Source organism: Microcaecilia unicolor, chromosome 7 (genome assembly GCF_901765095.1).
Source record: "Microcaecilia unicolor chromosome 7, aMicUni1.1, whole genome shotgun sequence".
Taxonomy (NCBI): domain Eukaryota; kingdom Metazoa; phylum Chordata; class Amphibia; order Gymnophiona; family Siphonopidae; genus Microcaecilia; species Microcaecilia unicolor.
In genome coordinates this window covers 54,409,487-54,415,536 of record NC_044037.1, presented here as the reverse complement: position 1 = coordinate 54,415,536, position 6,050 = coordinate 54,409,487, and positions in this window count along the sequence as shown.

Genomic DNA, 6,050 nt, shown 5'->3' with positions numbered 1-6,050 from the left:
GCTAGAAGGAGAATGAGATGAAGAGTCAAGTTATTTTAATACATGACATTTATGTTTTCAAGTCATATGACAAAGGTAGTGAGCACTCTAAAAGAAACAAGCAATAAAGGAAAGAATCTCTTCACAAGCACGCATTAGCTTTCTAGGACTCTGGTGAGAGAACTCTTACCACGTGGCCATGTGGCGGGGAGCCCTTACTGCCACCTATTGAGGTGACGATAAGGGCTCCTGCAGTAACCCAGTGGTAACTGGACAGCACACAGTGATACCCGATTACCGCTGGGTTACCGCCGCACAAGCCATTTCTGGGGGGTTTCTTTTCCCCCCAGAAATGACGTGTACTCAGGGCAGGACTACCAACAGTGGCTGCGTTGGGCCAGAAGTAGTTCCAAAAGAACTAGAAGTAAGCCCACATTGGGCTTACCACCGCTCTGTAAAAGTTACACATACCTGTGCTGCATTTTTACTATGGCAAGTGTAATTGTGGGCACCTAAATGTAAGGTTTGCTGATACTGGGTTATGCTAGTATTCTAGAGTGAAATCTGGGCAACCAGATGCCGTTATAGAATAGATTCTGATCCCATGACATTGGGGTGTTTAAAAGGAAGCGTCCACTTATAGAATTTCCTCCTGGTTTTTTATTCTTTACTCTGTTCTTTCATGATGGCAAATATTTGAGTAATGGATTAATCGAGTTAACTTAATGTGATTAGTAATTTTTATATGATTAAATATTTTAATTGCAATTAATCTTGATCCAGCATTGTACTTGTCTGAGTCACAGGAAGTTTCTACAATGCAAGCAAGCTACCTCTGCCGGTCCCAAGATTCTTCCTGCAGCTACGTCCCACCTCCTCTGATGCAACTTCCTGTGTCTGTCACTGCAGGAAGGCTCTTGGGATCAGCAGATGTAGCATGCTTACATTACAGACACTGCCCACGACCCAGGCAAGTACAGCAAGTACAGTTAACTCATGATTAAAAATTTTAATCATGAGATTGCAATTTAAATTTTTAATCATCCAGCAGCCCTACCAAATATTAACAATTCATAAATATATAAATTTGAGGAAGAGTTGTCACTGAGACAGAACCTCAGAGCCATTCCCTGACTCACAACTGATAGAGGAAGTTATATGGCTTATGAGAATGAAAACAAGCACTACATTTACAGAGGAGTGGAAATATCTGGACACATTTGACTTATCTCCTGTTGCCCTTTGTTATGAATCAATAGAAAGTATTCTTTTAAATTTAACAGATCAAGATTAAGAATCTGTTGCTTCCCACTATTCATATCATACAATGGTGAATAGCAGGATTACAATTCTCAAAGCCAAAGACACACGCCCATAAAATGAAGGAATGGCCTGCTGCAACTCAGTCCATTTGAACTCTGATACCTCACCACTCAGTACCTAGAAGAGAAGAACATACAATCATAAATTGTCCCTTTTTCCTTTCTCACTCATCCTGACAAAGAACAAACATACTCAACTTAGTGGGTCCAGTCTAATCATGCCTAACACTTTCTTAAGCATCCTTATGATTTTAAATCAGGTCAAAGGAGCACCATGTCTATGAACTAATAGATGCGGCCATACTGCCAAGACGACCAAAGCATTATGGACTGGGCAGGTCACTGTATCTACCATTATATACAGGTACAAAACTCTCCTCTGCCCTTTGAATACATTTTGGAACATCTTATTTTTTTAATGTAGTACCTCCTCTTTAAATTGAATAGTTCAGTGGAAAGGCCTGACTGCATGAACTATGTGTCTGACTCCACAACCAGTTACCCTATTCTTAAGGTTCCAAAGAAAGCCAATGAGAATGCTGTGTAAAACAGGCAAGTTTCAAAGTTGGAAACATGGACCCCCCCCCCCCCCCCCCCCCCCCCCCCCCCCTATGTAAATCATTTTCACAGCAACACAGCATGCATAATTGGCCTTCTACATTCCTTTGTCTCTCCTCTTAATTGTTCCAAACTTGCTAATGTCCTATCAAAGCTTCCAAGTTATCCATTTCCAGAAGGGACATTTTAGGCTAGTCCTGGATTTCTGGCAGTCTCATCCTGGTGCATTATGGGACCTTCAGTACTGATCTCAATGGGTAGAATCATGCACTACAAATCCCACACTGTTTTGGGATATAAGTTTCATCTAAAACTGGCCAAAAAGTTCCCCTCCTGGAACTGGGTAAGTTGGCAATTCTGCTCTATGGATAATAAAACTGATGTAGGATTGCCGTACCCAAATGATTTCTGAAAAAAAAAAAAAAAAGAAAAGAAAATCACAACAGAGCAGATACCGCAATTGTGTGAAACATAACTTGTCACTTTGTTTCTGTGACAAAACCTAAAAGTAAGCCTTCAAATGATGGATGGTGGAACAAATTTAATCAAAACAGTAACCTAACGCAGCCATGTTTCGGCAAACTGCATGTGTCATAGGTACACATCAGTAGCTCTAATGTGACACCAAAATATTTTTTGAGAAAACAGAGGTGCTGTTATGATCCTCTTCTTAATAAACCCTTGTCAAAAAGTGGTACTTATAAAATAATCTCCAATGGCTCTCAATCGTCTACTACTGTGTCCAAATCATGTATCAAACAAAGTAGACTGTAAGTTCTCTGCTTTCTTTATCCATATACTTGAGGATGTTCAGGTAGGAGGAAAAGGTCTCCTAAATCACAGGGATTTATCACTGCATAGTGATACGAATGTGAGCCAATCCCTTTTTTGTGATTGAAAATAATCAGAGACCAAAAAAACCCCAGTCAGCAGTACTGACAGAAGACAACAGTGAGACAACCAATAATGTTCCCAGCTACAGTCCCTTGAGAAAGCGGCAGCGAAACAGGTGCCTGTCGGGACCGGCTGAGCTTAAAGATAAGTGAAATGACATATGCTCTTGCTGAACTGTTGGTTATTTGGATTTCGTGATTACAATAAGACAAGAATATAAATATAAAAAGAAAGAAAAAGAAAAACTTTCTACACATTTGTCACATATTATAGTAAATACGGAGGAAGGAGGGGGCTTTTTAGTCTGTGATTATTTATTTTAGGGTAATTAGCTTGGGCTATGAACCCCAAGGGTAATGAGTCTATTTACTGCAGTGTAATATGCCTGGGCTATGTACCCCAGGTTAATTAGCTTGGGGTAATTTAGCATGGGCCATTTACCCTGGTGTAATTAGCCTGGGCATTTTACCTCAGTGTAATTCATAGTGGAATGTGGGGTGAGCTGCTAGGGCCAGGGCCCACCAATATTTTGCCCAATACAGCATTAGTAACTAGAAAGCATGGGGTGGAGCCTGAAATTGGTTTGTTTGGCCCCTCCAACCAGAAATGTATCCCACATTCCCTGGGGTAATTAGCTTGCATTTATGCTGTGTAGCTCAGGGTTATTAGCCAAGGCTATTTATCCAGAAGTAATTAGCCCAAGTGACTGGACTGTTTAACAAGGGGTAATTAGTCCAGGCTATTTATCCCGGATTATCTCCCTTGATCTCACAAAGTGAGATCAAAGAACGGAAGGAGACTAATTGCAAAACCGTGCAATCTTGCTTCACTTCCACTGCACAGAAAACATGATGAAGTAAGGCAATAAGTTCTGTTTCAACATAGATTACACTAAGGTATTGCCATGTCCGCATATTAATCATATCCTCCGTATAGCTTTGCTCTATACACGAATCTGGGAGATGCTCGTTATCAGTTTGAGCTTACGTATGGAGGAGACAACGATCTTCATTCCTCAGTCCTTTTGCTTAAATGGGATATAATGACCTTCCTAGAACACAATTCAACAGTAATGACATTTGAAATTTGCACCGGTTGAAGATTTTGCCAGAAAATGTTTTTTTTTTTTTTTTTTTAAAGTTCAACTCATTAAATGTACTCCCCTGCCTTCCGAAATGCCAAGGTTTGAGTCATAGTAACATAGTAACATAGCATAGTAACATAGTAGATGACGGCAGAAAAAGACCTGCATGGTCCATCCAGTCTGCCCAAGACAAACTCATATGTGTATACCTTACCTTGAATTTGTACCTGTCCTTTTCAGGGCACAGACCATATAAGTCTGCCCAGCAGTATTTCCCGCCTCCCAACCACCAGTCCCGCCTCCCATCACCGGCTCTGGTACAGACCGTATAAGTCTGCCCTCCCCTATCCTCGCCTCCCAACCACCACCCCCTCTTCCCCCCAACTGCTCCGCCACCCAATTTCAGCTAAGCTTCTGAGGATCCATTCCTTCTGCACAGGATTCCTCTATGCATATCCCACGCATGTTTGAACTCCGTTACCGTTTTCATCTCCACCACCTCCCGCGGGAGGGCATTCCAAGCGTCCACCACCCTCTCCGTGAAGAAATACTTCCTGACATCTTTCCTGAGTCTGGCCCCCTTCAATCTCATTTCATGTCCTCTCGTTCTACCGCCTTCCCATCTCCGGAAAAGATTCGTTTGCGGACTAATACCTTTCAAATATTTGAACGTCTGTATCATATCACCCCTGTTCTTCCTTTCCTCCAGGGTGTACATGTTCAGGTCAGCAAGCCTCTCTTCATATGTTTAATACATCACTCAAGCCAATACCAGGTCTCTCAGTCGGAAAGTAAAAATACATTTATATGTGGTTCCCTTTCAATATACAATGACTGCTTCTCTCCGATCTGCTATTGTGCACAAATATAGGGAAGTAGACATGTATCCTAGAAACACTTGTTTTATTATTACATTGAACCTTTGCATATTATCACAATACTAATGCAAAGTGGGACTTTATTACTGTGCTCAGCATGATCTCCATCAAAACACAGGAACAGTAAGAGAATTACTGATATGACTTATCAACATCAGAGAATCTTGCAGTACAGCCTCCATTTACAACTATTTGGAACATGCAAAATATACTTTCAACATTTTAAGCATCATTCTTGTGATGGCTCTTATTTGTAAACCAAATAGACGACCTACAGGAGTGGAGGAGTAGCCTAATGGTTAGATCAGCAGGATAAGAACTAGGGAAGCCAAGAGTCAAATCCCACTGCTGCCCCTTGTGATCCTGGGAAACTCACTTAACCCTCCATTGCCTCAGGTATAGACTAGATTGTAAGGCCTCCAGGAACAGGAAAATACCTGCTGTACCTGAATATAAGTCATACTGATCTACTAATGAAAAGTCATGAACTAAAACCAACCCAAGTAAAAATGCTTCTAGTACAACAGTATAAAAAGCGATTGACTGACATCTTTATTACAAGCTGCAATTAGTATTCCTGGAGGAATTCTGCACAGAGTATTTGAAAATTCTGCAAACTTTATTTGTAACTTTCTTCTGGAGAATTCCCCTATAACAAGGGTTGACTCCTCCTCCTCCTCCTCCTCCTCCACCACCACAGCAGCTTTCTCCTCAGATTCCACCTTCACCATTTCTCTCTTAACTTGTATCCCTTCCCTTCCAGTCCCCTATAAGTTCAACCCCTAACTTTCTCTGGCCTTTCTCAGGATGAATATCTATCATTATTCTCTCCCTCCTCCAACCCCTTTTCTGCCCCCTTTTCTGTTCATCTGTTTTCTACACTAACAAGCTCTCTGCCTTAAACAGTTCTCTCTCCCCATTACTCAGCCTCCTCTGCCCTTCCATTCTCTCTCCAAACCTTCATCCATCTTTCTCCAACCCTCCTCCCTCCATGGCACACATGCTCCCATCTACCTTTCTCCAGCCCCCCTCCTCTTCCCATGCACACATCTGTCTCATCCACCTTTTCCCAATCCTGCCTCCCCCATAGCACACAGCTCCCCATCTTCTATTCTCTAACTCCTCTCTCCCCAAGGGCACACAACCCCATCTACCTTTCTTTAGCCCTCCACACCCTCCCATGGCATACACACACCTCATCCACTTTTCTACATCCCACAATGACACAACTTACTCCCACTCGGCATACCGCGCCCCATCCACCTTTTAGCAACCCTCTACCCCTTCCCGTGCCACAGACCACTCCATCCATCTTTCTCTAGCACCCACCCTCCA